The sequence below is a fragment of the Harpia harpyja genome, chromosome 1 (genome assembly GCF_026419915.1).
Source record: "Harpia harpyja isolate bHarHar1 chromosome 1, bHarHar1 primary haplotype, whole genome shotgun sequence".
Classification (NCBI taxonomy): domain Eukaryota; kingdom Metazoa; phylum Chordata; class Aves; order Accipitriformes; family Accipitridae; genus Harpia; species Harpia harpyja.
In genome coordinates this window covers 16,329,301-16,343,837 of record NC_068940.1, presented here as the reverse complement: position 1 = coordinate 16,343,837, position 14,537 = coordinate 16,329,301, and the positions used below count along the sequence as shown (strand labels likewise).

The 14,537-nt window shown below is 41.3% G+C and overlaps 1 protein-coding gene across 2 annotated transcripts in view; it reads left to right on the top strand.

Annotated features, from left to right (window-relative positions):
- Positions 1–14,537, top strand: part of CDH20 (cadherin 20) — a 121,241-nt gene that overhangs the window by 55,278 nt on the left and 51,426 nt on the right. The window contains exon 1 of one of the 2 annotated variants that reach the window (XM_052780902.1): positions 10,102–10,243. The exons of the other annotated variant lie outside the window; for it this stretch is intronic. The gene's annotated coding sequence lies outside the window, so the exon portion shown is untranslated. Of the gene's footprint in view, positions 1–10,101; positions 10,244–14,537 lie in introns of those variants that run through there. 2 annotated transcript variants of the gene reach the window in all.

The following is a 14,537-nucleotide window of genomic DNA, read 5'->3' as shown; positions in this document are numbered from 1 at the left end:
ATGCCACAAAAGAGCATCTCATTGCAGGATGTCTGTAAAGATATATAAAAGGATCTTTTCATGGGTAATTATTCAAACCACTTCATATAACTGTCACCATTAAAAGGTCACTAACTTTTACCACACAGGGATTGCTGAAGATGCAGTGTTGACGCCATCTTCTAAAACTAGGGGAAGTGCTCTAATGTCACTCATTGTCATCTGTGATACTGCCTGGTTTTATCTTATCTTAACTTAACTCAACTGAACTCAACCCAACTCAAGTCAACTCATCTTTATTGTGCTAGTAGAGAGGATCAAGGTGACCGCTGCGACTGGCAGTGTACAAGCTCACAACAAATAGCAGTTCTTTCCCTGAAGAACTTTCACTCACCAAATGATAGACAGACCATATCTCAGGCACGTCATCTTTTTACTGGTAATAATTGCAATTACAACCTACAATGTTCTTGCTATATTTCATTTCAGATTTTAATTGCATACTATCATTCTCATTCCAAATTAAGATCCCAGTGCATATTTTAAACTGTCTGTAAATACACATTAAAAAGATGACATCCATTACACAACCATGCAAGCAGCATATACGTGGCACATTAAAGAAGCAGATATTTTTGAAGAGCTTGCTCCTGACCCAAATGCATGCATATACAAAGTTTCTGTGCAAAATAAGTCCTTTGGGTATATCGCACATAATCCTCTTCCTTATGCACTATAACATCTTCTCTGTCAAATAGGGTTGAAATTGGCTAAATGGATTCCAATTTTATTAGATGAGAACTGACAGGCAGAAAGAAACTACTGTACACCCATTTCTTTGGGAAATCCAGCTAAAAATCCTTTATTCTCAAGGTTGACAATACAAGTGGTATTACTCCCAGCAATGTGATATGCAGCTGTATTTTGGGGCTGCAAAAAATGGCAGGCTACACAGATGCTGTCTATCAGAGGCTGCTTTCCTGCTGCCTAAGTCCTGGGCACCCCTGAGCCCTTTGAACATCTGCAGATCCTAGGGAGGTTGTGTATGGGCACAATGGGTGCCAGCAAACATTGCATGCCATCCTTATAGTCAGACATCAGTGTCCCCCTTGCACTGTAAGTCAGGTGAACTCTGAGATTCACAAAAGGCAAAAGAAATGAACGTTTATGTCTGCACTGAAGTGGTGCTGAAGGTTTGGGAGTCTAGAGCAAAAAAAGCTGCATAAAAACCTTGTCTTGCCTGGAGTGAGAATTCAAGGGAGATGCAAGAGCCCACCTTAGTGAGATGGTAGGCAGGGCAGAAGTGGCCCCAGAGGGTGGAAGATTAGCACAGAGCTTCCTTCTTTCCTTGGTGAAAGAGAGAAATTTTCCGTATGGCTAGCTCTTCAGAACAGCAATTTTGTGCTTGCACAGTCCAGAGTAGGCTGTGTCTAGTGTTTACAAGACAGCCCGAGAAACCTGCTATTCTTTAACCTTTCCTTAGTCTTGCCCTCCGTTTATCCTGCCCACCTCCCCAGTAGCTAAAAGTAAAGGGGGGGAAAAAAAAAAGACAAAAAAAAGAAAGAAAAATGCTTGAAGATTTAATTTATAATGGGAAGCCTGGAGGAAAGTGTTTGTTTCAACTGAAAATTACTCCCTCAAATACATGCTATGCTATGGGAAAATTCTGTTTTCCAATCACATTAACTGGAGATTAAAATGCCCTAAGATGCATGCTAATTTTTTCACAACAAAGTTGTCTGCTAGTGTACCATCCTAAGCATGTCACAGCCTGAAACATAGTCAGTGAATGTGTCTCTGGATGCTTCATTTGGGAGCTGCTAGTGCTGAGGGCCCTTAAATAAGTGCACAATTGTTAATCCAAATATCTAATTACAAACAGCTTTTGGTGTGTCATTCTAGCGCTTATGCTCAAGTTTCAGCAGCATTGGAGATGGTTTTTTTGGTACGGTAGCCTATGTTTTAATAGATAATGTAGAAATTAGTCCAGTGTTCATTATTAGTGATTATTTCTTACTGGGAACACTTGTTGAATGGGCCTTTCTCCTGCACCAGTAATAGGTGGCTGATTGGTGCTGATTTTATGATGTATAGCATCTTATCTCCTGATGAGACTGGAGCTTACAAGGAGTGCCAGGGACATGCCTTTTTGAAAAGCTGACATGGGCTGCATATTTCATGAACTACTGGAAAATGCAGGCAGGCTGTGTAGTCATCAAACCCCGGAAGATGTACATATCTACAATTTTCCTGTGTAACAAAAATCCTGTCATCTGTTGACATAAAAGACATGAGATAACAGCTCTGCGACCCTGCATAGTTCTTCAGTCTGGACAGATGAGACAAATCTAAATAATTGAGCATGAACTCCTCTGATTTTCTTCATGTTAATGCAGTGCCACATCCAAAACATAAAATGGTTTTGAACTTACTACACTCATCTCCTGCTTGCAGTGATCATTGTGTTTTCCAGTCACCGTTAATGAAAAGGCCAGCAAGGTAAATGTTGGATTTACACAGGGTACTATAGGTAAGGCTTCCTCGCTGGCCAGCAGCAGCTCCCTGCTCTGCCTTTTCTGCCACGCGTGTTTGGGAAACTGCCCTTTCCTCTTTGATCCAAAGATGTTAGTGTAGCTAAAAATATATACCCATGTACACGTAGGTACACAAGCATACACATGCATATACACACACACATTTCCATCCGGCAACAGGACCGCATCCAACACCCTTTCCCACCTCACTGCTTACAGCCTGTAGTCCATCGTTTCACTTCAGCCTTGGGGTTGGTCAGGCTTGCAAGGGAAGAAAATTCCAGCATTAATACCCCTTTACTGAGTGGAAGGCTCCTAGCTGCCTCCCGTCTGAAACCGGGAACAAGCAGTTGTTTAGTCTGTTGTGATTACCACTGCAGAAGATTCCTTTTTACAACTTAATCTTATTTCCTTTTAATAGCGTCTGTTGGTAGAATTTAGAAAAAGCAACACAACACCAGAACACTCACCGACACATTCATAACAACCTAATACCAGTGCTTTTTTATTGCTATCCCTATTTTAAATGCCTGCAGTTTGTATTGAATTTACCTGAGATTCACAACATCATTTCTAACTTACTATCTGATTTTGAGTACTTTTTTCCTTCAGAGCTTTATTTGTTAATGCATTTTTCTATAATTATACCATGATCACTCCTAAGTGCACAGTTTACATTGAACAGAGCCATTAAGCGTTACTGCTGGTAGTTGATTGTTTCACACAGTTGTGCAGAGATCTTTGTATTTAGACCCAAAACAGCTTTATAGGGCAAAAACATATTTAGTTGCAGGAATTTCCAGTCACTATTTTTGTTGACGTCAGTAGTCAATCAGGCTGGACAGCCTACAGGGTAATTGTGAAGCTGGTGTTAAGCAGTTTTGTGCTCAGTAGAGATTTCAGTATCCTTGCTGTGTATATGGTGATGTGCTTTAGTGGCTGGCTTTGAATTGTGCTCTATCATCTGATGCAAAGACTTCATGGTGCACTATGAGCTATCAACAATGTATATTTCTGAACTCTTTGTTGCTTCCTTCTCTGGACTCAATCCTACGTGAGGAAGGGATTTTATATTCACAAAATCTGATCTTGATCCTACCTCTTTGGTGAAATTCATTGGAGTTCTGTGCCAAATTTATGTGAAAAACTACAGCTCTCTAACATGTTTATGGCTCAGTGGGGTACACTATAATTTGAGGAAAACATTAGTATGTGTAATAATACTAGTAATGAATAATTAACATACAGTTATAACACCTTTCATCTTTATGGATTTTATATGTGCAAGAATCATTTCAGTTTTCCCCAGATCACATCTGGAATAAAACAGAGCAGCAGTGAAGGAGGATGTACACTCTCAAATAGCCCAGGGTAGGAACTGAAGATGACTGCTACACACAGATGAAACAACAGAGGGGATTTAGTTAGCCAGAAAGTATTAGCAGGAATCAAGCATCTAGTGGTGGCACTTTGCACAGTGCCTTACACATGTAATTAACTGAATTGGAATTTGGAAAGGACACAGAAGACTTCACCACAGCCCTTGTTGAAAGGACTGCTGCATCTTTTAATAGCCTCACGTAAGCAAGAGCTTATTTTAATGTCCTGTTCAGAAGAAAGAACATGCCATCTGCAGAATTAGCAAGAAGTATCGGTGGCAAGTGGGCGTTCCTCGGGGATTTCCCACTCACAACATTTTCCAGCCCTTCCCTAGCTTTTAAAAGCCCCAGAAATCATAATGCAGAGTGACGTGAATGCTTAAAAGCTACTGCAGGTTGCATCTAGGAAGGGGGCTATTTCTATTTGGGCACTGTAGGTTTGCTGAATCAGGAAAGGAATTGTTAAGAGTGTATGAAGAGAAAACCTGAGCAGCCGCAGTGGCCTTCCGAGAGATCAGTGCTTTGAGCACAAGGTTAGCAGCCACAAAGGCTGTCGAGATCAACCGGGTGTCATTTCTGCCTCAGTACATCAAACAGCAAAACAGGTGGTCCTCAACAGACGGGAGAGGGGATTAGGTTCTCCTATCAAGGGAAAGCCAAGCCTCTTTGGCCTGATGTTCAAAAATAATTAATTTAGAGCTGCAGAGGGGAAGGAGATTTTGGATTTATTTGCAACCGAGGCCAGCCCAAAGTGCTCATAAATTAAGTAGTTGCATGGAGCAGCTGGCTGAGACAAGCGGCACAGTCACAGGAGCAGGAGAGCTCCCACCCTTAGGCACCACCTGCTCTTGCGCTGAAGGTTGGGGCTCTCCATCCAGTCAAGATCCCCTGCTCCATTCCAAGTGGAGGCCCCTTTACCTGTACATTCACTGTTGCCTCCAGTTTTTGAAGGGAGAGACCGTGCAAGAAATGATCTGGGACATCAGTACCGAGGGGAAGGTGGAAAGGGGTGAGCCAGGCACCGGCTCCTCTCCCCCTCGTCTCCTCTGGCATGGCTGGCAAAGCTGCCTCGTTGCAGGGGTACCCCGCACCTCCTCCCAGGGCTGCCAGGATGGAGGAAAGCCCCTGGCCAGGGAGCCCTTCGCTAGGACTGTCCTCCTCCAAGGATGGGGAGCAGCAGGGCAGCCACCGCCCCACCGGCACAAACCTGCTTTTGGCTACTGCTGCACTCACTATGAATGCCGCGAGGCTTCCTAAGCCTTTAACGACAGCCACAGTGAGACAATAAAGGGCTAACAGACGTCAATTCTGCCGTGACTGGTTTGGGAAAGTTTCATTCTCTGCCCAGCCATGTGGACGGTTGGCAAGGCACCCCGTGCCTTTTGAAGCCGTCAGTTCTGTTCCTGTTTAAAGTAGCAGGCCAGGCAGATTCAGTGCCACAAGTCAGCAAAGTCAGTCCTGTCTTCCCGACGCTCTGAAGAGAGGTCACCAGTGGGCAGGCAGATGGGTGCTAATTCCTCCTGTGAGTGCTGCCTCTTCTTCGCTTTTTGTTGGCAATCACTTCGGAGGTCATCCATCACTTCATCCTGATGTGCAATTACTCTTTATCTTTCTGCAAAAGTTTATTTTCTATTTTTACATTTGTCTATTTATAAAAAGAAAGGACAAATTTTATTCCATATTCTGATTTCTCCAGCATGGCATTAATTAAGGCCAATGACAATCTAGCCCATTTTATAGACATGGAATCCCCTTCACTGACTCCTCCTAAATAAGAAAGGTTTCTAGACTATAAATAATGACTAAAATTGATCGTATTTTCTTTGCGAGAATGTAGGTTTTATTGACTTTGCTGTGTTTTCAAGTCAGAAACAGAGGAGCTGAGTTCTGTCTGGGCTCTAAAAATACCCCTTTCAAATGTGAGCGTTTGTCCATTGGATGGTGACTAGCCCATATCTGCCCCGATCAAAAAGAAGAGCTAGTAATGAGGATGTATGGGACTAAAATACTGGAGAGTCTCTGAAGTGCATGCTTCTGAAAAAGTTGAATTCACAGGCTTATGACTATAAAAAAGTCAATTCAGAATGGATTTGCCATTCCAGTTTTGCTGACTGTTCACAATTTTTAGAACTGAAGATCACACTGTAAAACTTGCACTTTGCTAATTTTTTTCTTGAGTACCTAATGGAAAATGAACCTATTATGAATTTTGCATAGCTTCCTCCAGAGACATTTAAAAATGATCTAAAATTATACCATCTCTTTAGGCAATTAGTTTAGTTACGGGCTGTTTAAGAAACACAATTGCTTATTTAAGATTTACAGGTTACAGAAGTTATTAAGGTCAAAGGGTTGCTCTCAGGATTGACATTACAAATTGAAAATGTAACTTTGCATTTTAGTTTTTTTCAATCCATCTGTTTTTCCCCGATGTTTTCACCTCTTTTACTATGTTCCTGCTTTTTGTATGCAATGTTAAAATGAACTCACCTGCATAAAAGACAAAAGCAAGATCCTAGTACTTTATTGTGGCAGACGAATATTTGTCCCAAGTTCTGTACCAAATATTCTACACCTCAACATTGGCGTGGCCTCGCCTCCAGTGCAGTGTGCAGGTTTGGGCTCCACAATATAAGGATATAAAAATATTAGAATGTGTCCAAAGGAGGGCAATAAATATGGTGAAAGGTCTAGAGGGCATGACTTAAGAGGAGTGGCTGAGGATACCAGGTTTGTTGAGCTTAGAGGAGACTGGGGGGTGACCTCATTGCTGTCTACAACTTCCTCATGAGGAGGAGCGGAGAGGGAGGTGATGATGTCTTCTCTCTGATGTCCCATGATAGGATGCAAGGGTGACTTTACTGATAGAGTTGCATCCAGCAATTTCAAAAAAATCCAAAAATTTACTGTTGCATCCAGTTCCAGTAACCTGAAGTTACATCCTCTGGTCTTCATTAATGACTGTATCACAACTTCCTTCTTTGTTTTCTGACATGGAGCAGGAACATGAGAGCTTGACAGAAAAAGAGAAGGAAAGCTGACAACATTAAGTACTGCTGGACTTTTTTTTCACTATTAGTTTCTCCCTAACTGTGGGGCTGGAAGAGCATGACTGAGGCAGAGTGGCAGTTGAGAAGATAGTTTACAGTGAATCATGGCTTTTTAGAGCTTGACTGACAACAGTATGTTGAAAGTTGCTTGACATATTCTCATTTGATAGCGGTAATCATGTTGGCCAAGAGAAGATCCTAACATTTCTCATTGGCATTCAGCAGCCCCAGGAATTAAGGGTCCCTTTCAAATCTGATGGTTCACATTTCTGTCTGTCAGACACTGCCAAAGAATTAATTTCCTTTGCGTGGTTTCGAGTCTGTCTTTGCCTGGAGAAAGCACTTTGAACTCACTTTATCTCATCTGCAAAGGAAGATTACAGCTCTTTGCTATAGAAAATATGTGTCTGATAACTATATTATCTCTTAATACACTCTTTTCAGCCCCAGACTGCCAAATACTCACCGCAGAGAAAGGGCAGAACTCTCCCCATTGCTCTGTCAAGGGTTAAGACTGTACTTTGTGATGCTTGCCCATAGACTAAGGAACAAGGTGTACATGGTGGGGGATGAGAAGCGGGAAGGAGCTGGGCATGTGTGGGGGGAATATCCAAAATTCATTGTACACTTCATTTCTCTTTTTCAAAATATGCCATGCCTGTTGTTTTTACACACTGCAGTCCACTCCACTTCCATGTGCTGGCCAGTCCACTCCAGTATGATCAGAAATACTCCTTTGCTCATCTCTGCCTGTGACAATGGTGACTAGATGGACTGCTCTTAACCTCCCAACTCATTTTTTATTCTTTGTCCGATCAGAAGGATTGACCGAATCCATGTAGCACAACATCACCTCGCTCCTCAAAGCAGTGTCCTGCCACTGCTGTCTACAACATGACTTCACACAAGCTGTATCCAATCTATTTCTACGCTGCATTGTCACCAGTTAAAATTGGTCTTGTTCTTCCATTTTCAAGCTGAAAAGAGAGAGGAACAGATAAGCCCCAGTTTAATTTGTTCTGGCAATTATTGGAAATCTCCCACGGAGAGAGGAGCCCTTGCCTATCGGTGCGGAATGACATACAGCCATACGGGCCCAGACAAAAGGAGACCCCGCTTTTCTGCAAGTCTATTCAGGCATGTATAGACATATTGGCTGAGGTAGCAGCCCATTCGCATCTTAATGGGGAAAAAAAGGAGACGAGGACCTAAAAAAAAAAATAGAAAAGAATAAATACTATCAAGTGAGAACTGGCATTGAAGGGTTGAAAACAAACTGTGCACTGATGAAGAGAGGGGAGGAAACTCTTTTGACTATCTAGTCCAGCAGATAACTACACTGCTGCTGTATGTGTTTTAGAAGTATCAGAATAATTTTGTTATTACAGATAAAGGTTACTGTAAGATAGATTTGGAAAATGTGAATTGAAGATAAGTGTGTTTTGGACCTGGGGTACAAGCTAAGCTTCTTTTTTTTTTTTCTCTTTCTCTCCCTCTTTTCCTCTCCTTCTATTTCTGCGAACCAGGATTCAACATTAATTCAACCCAAATGAAACTGTTAGGATGAAACACCTCTGAGAAGCATTTTAAAATATAATTTCCTGCAAAATGAGTGTGTAAGTTTATTAAAAAAACCAAAATGTTAGTCAAAAGGTGAAAGAAATATATTACATGATTATGGAGGAAGAAAGAGGTTATTTAAGAAATAGCTGAAATGGCAGTTCTTTTTAAATTGTCATGTGGATGCTTTTAAAATGCAATGACAATGGCAGCTATTCTTTATGGCTTTTTCCTTATACTCTGCTCCTGAGCTCAGGGAAAAAGTGTTTGTGGAGCAAATCACTTTAAATTCCAGGTAGATTTTTTTCACCTGCCTCTGGATTAATTTTCTCAATTTATCCCTTTAACAATACTTAATAATAATTCTTATGGCCACCTAACTTGTCTACACTGAAAACAGCTGACAGGAATAAATGTCAAAGTTTGGTCACTGACATCCCAGAAATGATTTCTCATTACGTTAATAATATGTTACAGAAGAAGAGCTGTAATGTAAGTTGGAAAACAACATACCCCTCCGCCTTGTTTTTAAAGAAACTGTCGGGACTGATCCAAAGCTCACTGCATTGACTGAAAATGGTTTTGCTAGCTTTGCTGAATTTGGAGCTGATGCATTGTTTATAGGGATTATAATCTCTGCTGCTGTTGTCTGCAACAAAAATTTAAAAATGTACAAAGCTAACAAAAATCAGCTTTCTTTTTGTTAATGGTGATTAGAGAATATTTTTTTGACTGACCAATGCTTTACTTAGACAAGTTAAAAAACAAAGTTTAAAAACAAAAACTATGCAGCCAGATAGTTACAAATGCGTATGTAATTCCAGGGAAATTAGTTCTTATTGCAATTAGTGGCCATTGTGTTTGAGCATTAATAGCCTGGAGCAAACATAATAAACCAGTTCCTAACTGTTGGTAATGACAGATTTCTCAGGGATTATTACTTAATTAACAATAATTTGAAAGGGTGGTTGAGCTGAGATGAAGCATTCATTTATATGGCATATCTAAACAATACCATATCAAAAGAACACGTAGCCTGCTAAAATTTCTCTTGGTCCTTTGGTTTCATTTGTGAATGTCTGCCTGCCTGCTTGTCTGCATAAAATATTGGGTTTGCATCTGAGCTGCTTTTTTTGTGGGTCCATACAACGGTAACTTGTTCCCCCTTGGATATTTGCGCATTGTTTTCTCATCATACGGTGTCTTCCAGATCTATGCAGACGATGATTTTAATTAGAAATGCTAACTTTAGCAGGAAAGTACCTCCCACGCCCACTCTTTCCACCCCCTCCACACCAGAATGGGGCAACTGCTTCCCCAACACATACATTATTCATTCCCAGCCACCTCAACATGAAATGTTTGCTATTGTTCCCACCGTCCACCCATGTAGCTTATGTTGTTCTGGCATCCTTTCTAGTGAATGGCGTCTGTATACCTCACCTCATGGATTTCTGGTCCCATTCACATACTGGTGCATCAGTTGAGAAAGAGGGTGAATTGTCAGAGAAAGAGTGTTCTGATTGGTTTGGGATGATGTCTTTTCTTTTTCCTGGAAGTTGCCGCATACTATAATACAAACGCAACTTGTTCTTTAGAGCGGGTTGTGTTAAAAAGAGGACAGAGCTGCTGAAGCGCCTGTTGCACATACTGCCCAGAAGCACACAAGAGAAAGGCAGTATATAAAGTGAGCTGCTGTAGCAAAGGACGGGAGAACAGAGAAGTGCAAACATAGTGAAAGGTATGTTGTAATGCTACTATTTATTTCTCTTGGTGGCATGAAGCATATTTGCTCTATTGCTTCTCGCTGAATGCAGTGGATTGCTCAAAAACAGGGAAGATTTAGAAAGCGTTATATTTTTGTGTTGATAAGAAACAAATGAACACCCTGTGTTCTCTAAGATGTGGACAAGCTGTCTGAAACAGTGCTTCAGAAATATTAGGTAGCTGTCTGTTGCAGTCATTTGTATCCTATAAAAGGCTTGGGAATAATTGTATTATTTGCTCCTCAACATCTGTTCAAGGAGGCTGTAAGCTTAAACCCATGCATTACTTGAGTGACAGTGACATGGACGTGTTATTCTTAAAGAAGTTGTAAAACTCTTCTAATTGAAAACTTGATTTGTAAAACAGGCATTAGGCACATACATTTCTATTTGTGCTTTCAGAAAATTCCTGTTCAAAGAGCTAATCTGCGTGTCTTGACTGTCTAGTTGGAAGCTTATATTTGGAAGTAGATTAGAATGGCACTTGTGCAGAGCCCAGACTTCTACAATGAATCAAGACTGATTACAGTGACACAGAATTTCACTTTTATTTCAGTAGAATTTAAAAATTTCTTTAGTTCGCACAACATCAAAGGTGTCCTTCTAAATAAATATTTGTGCAGTGCTCTATCTTAGGGCATATCTTATTATGTACAACATAATCAGATTGATATGGTATTGCATCAGAAACAGCACATGTTTTGAAATGTGCCTTGTGGGAAAACAAAATGGGGGATATATAACAATATATGTGTTTCTTTGAAGAGAAAGAAGAGTTACAGTGAATGAAGCTCATGCTAATTAATAACGTTGGACAGACACTATAGCTTTTCTTGAAATACTGAATGAATGTTAAACCAGATATCAAAAGTTTCATTGTCCTTGCCTTTTTTTTTTCCAATTCACTGTTCACATTTTTCTAGTTTATTCATTTTTTCTTCATAGCAAAATGAATACTGCTACAGAGTCCACCCTCTGAAATTAATGGGGGGGGGGGGGGGGATTATCATTAAAGAAAAAACTCCTGCATTTTTTTAATGAAAGCTGCAAAGACAGGTGAATGCTGGTTAAAACCCTCTGCAAGCAAAGCACTCTGGCTCTTGTGCGTGAGGAAATTCTTGCTTTCCTCCTCCTGCCTCTGACACAGCATGAGGAGCACTGATTATTTTGCTGCTCCATCAGGTCCATCCCTCCAGCTTCCCAGCCAGATACGTTCCCCACGTAGTGAGGTGCCACTATCGGAGGGGGTCTGTGAGATCTCCACAGGCCAGAGCAGGTAGGGACCCGCAGCCCTTGGGGCAGCTCCTGGAGAAGAAGGCTTTCCTCTGCCCAAATTTTATGTGTACAGACTCCTCAGGGTGCTCAGCTTCTGCCCAGGGCAGCCACAAGAGGGTCTTTCATCTCCATTTCAAAATGGCCAGAGAAGGTGGTAACCCAGGCACCCAGTGATTGCCCACGGCCATTTGTAGGCGCTTCTCAAAGCGGGGATCCCAGATACCGTCTCTGCCAGCTGGGGCAGGTGGGAGATGCAGGCGGGCAGAGCGGGTGTAGTGGCCAAACCTCAGGACAAGAGGAAGACCTTGTTCCAGCCTGGGCCGGCAGTGCTTGAGGCTGCCTCCGTGCGGAACCGGGACACCCCAGCCCTCCGCATCTCCGTGTCACTCCAGCAGCCTGCAATGCTCTCCCTATATGAGTTTTGCAAGATGCCACTTCCCTATTTAAATCCTCCTGAAAATGCAGTTGATTGCTGGGGCTTCCTGAGTCGGTCACATTCACTGGCTTATTACTCTGCCTTCGATATTTAACTAGAAATTAGCAGCAATGGACTTTAATCAGATCTGATCATCTCTTCAGTGCAACTCAAACTGGTGGACTTAAAGGTGGCTCATACCCCCTGCCTTAGAGCTGTCCAAGTATTTAACGATGTGAGCTGCACCTGTGTTGGGTTTGCCCTTCCTGGTATTATCAAATGATGCATATTCATGAGCACGTCATATCTTCTAGGGAGAATGGACACCGTGCTTTCCATATGTGTCACATTATATCGCATTACATTATATCATATCACTTTATAGTATATTATATTACATTATATTATACTACTTTATTTTACATGAGTGAAATATTAAGAAATCCAGTCCCCTTATATTATGCAAGTGGAGATCATTCTGACACTAAAAAGTAGAAAATTTCATTTAAGCTGTATTTTGCTTATTATCATGTGATTGGCAGGAAAAATATTTCTTGAAGGAAAGATATTCTAGTGGCTGGAGAAGAGGTGATAGATATTTGACAGGTAATACTATGAATTTATATTGCACTTCCATCCCAAGGAATGTCACAGTAATATAAATAGTATCTGAATAAAATTTTAGTTTCTTCAGACATATTTTGTGCCTGCAGTTATTCATTGTTGCTAATGAGACAATTAATAGGCTAATGGGCACAAATGATATAATACAGGCACTTAACTCTGCCTTCTGAATGCCAAAGCTACATTTGTACCTACAAAGTATATAGTTAGGTGTTGTAATTCTTTTATATGTCTTTTATGTACCTCTGCAGAACTGCAGGTCATATCTTCATGGCTCTGTTCACCTGAATATTCTTACTGAAGTCAGCTGGAAGGTGTGAATGAGCAAAGCAAGTAATATTTGCCATGTTGTTGTGGTTTAACCCCAGCCAGCAGCTAAGCCCCACACAGCCGCTTGCTCACTCATCCACTGGTGGGATGAGGGAGAGAATCGGAAGGGTAAAAGTGAGAAAAGTTGTGGGTTGAGATAAAAGTTTAATAAGCAAAGCAAAAGTTGTGCATGGAAGCAAAGCAAAACAAGGAATTCATTCACCACTTCCCATGGGCAGGCAGGCATTCAGCCATCTCCAGGAAAGCAGGGCTCCATCAAGCATAACAGTTACTTGGGAAGACAAACACTATAACTCAGAACAGCCCCTCCTTCCTTCTTCTTCCCCCAGCTTTATATGCTGAGCATAACGTCATACGGTCTGGAATATCCCTTGGGTCAGTTGGGGTCAGCTGTCCCGGCTGTGTCCCCTCCAACTGCTTGTGCCCCCCCAGCCTCCTCGCTGGTGCGGTGGGTGAGAAGCAGAAAAGGCACTGACTTTGTGCAAGCACTGCTCAGCAGTAAGGAAAACATCCCTGTGTTATCAACACTGTTTCCAGCACAAATCCAAAACATAGCCCCATACTACAAAGAAAATTAACTCTATCCCAGCCAAAACCAGCACACCTGTGCAAAATCTGTACAAATCTAGACAGTTGGCCAGAAGCTTTTTTGGGGAAAATTTGGTCTTATGCGCATTGAAACATGGCAAATCCAAGATCAAATGCAATAATGTAAAGCATTGCTATGAGACTGCATAGACCAAAAGTGAGAGTCAATGCTAGCTTTAAGTGGATTTAGATAAACAGAAAAATGACTTTGTAGGACATGAAAAAGAACTCTTGTACTCTTACAGTAAGTGTCGATCAATTTTTAAAAGACAGAAATAGCTAAGGTCTCTTTTATATCTCAACTGACTAATGCAAAGAGGAGTGTCTTACTGTGCCCCATGATGTTGTACTGCACACTATGATGGAGTCACCGGGGTTCAAACTTTGTTTTATTGAAAATATGTTCTACTTACTTAATAGGAAGGGTCAGTTAATTATTTTTGCTTGGATACATAGACTGTGAACCTATACTCTGAGGCAGGAATCAATGAGAAAAGTGGGTAGGTAGTCCTTATCTTCTCATATAGGGATTTGAAAGGTAATGGGGAATAATGGTCTTTTACAAAGCTGCAGGGAGTTTGGCCTAGTTATCACTTTTGTATGCTAACTTAGACTTTAATAAAGTATCAATTAGCACATGCAGAAACAGAAACCCCTTCTGAATCACTAGAACATTTTTGATGGTCATTTTATGAAGTGAGGCGACAGTTCAATGTGGCTAGGGAGACTTCAGAGTAGTTTGCACCACAAAAGTTTTTATGCTGGGATCAAGGGTACGATCCCCCCGCTTGAAGGGGTAGTCTAAAAGAATGCCATTTAAGCATACAAGGCTCTGGATCTGATTTACCTGTCGTGAGATTATTGCTGTTATAGAAGTGGGGACCCACGAGGGCAATCAAAGTGCAGCTGGAGTGAATGCTTTATTCCCACACTATGGCAATCACAGTCAAGCACCTTCTGATCATCTCTTTCCTGGAAAGACCAATTTCTTATGATGATCAAGAAAAGCATGAGGTATTTTCTTCACATTTTTTCCT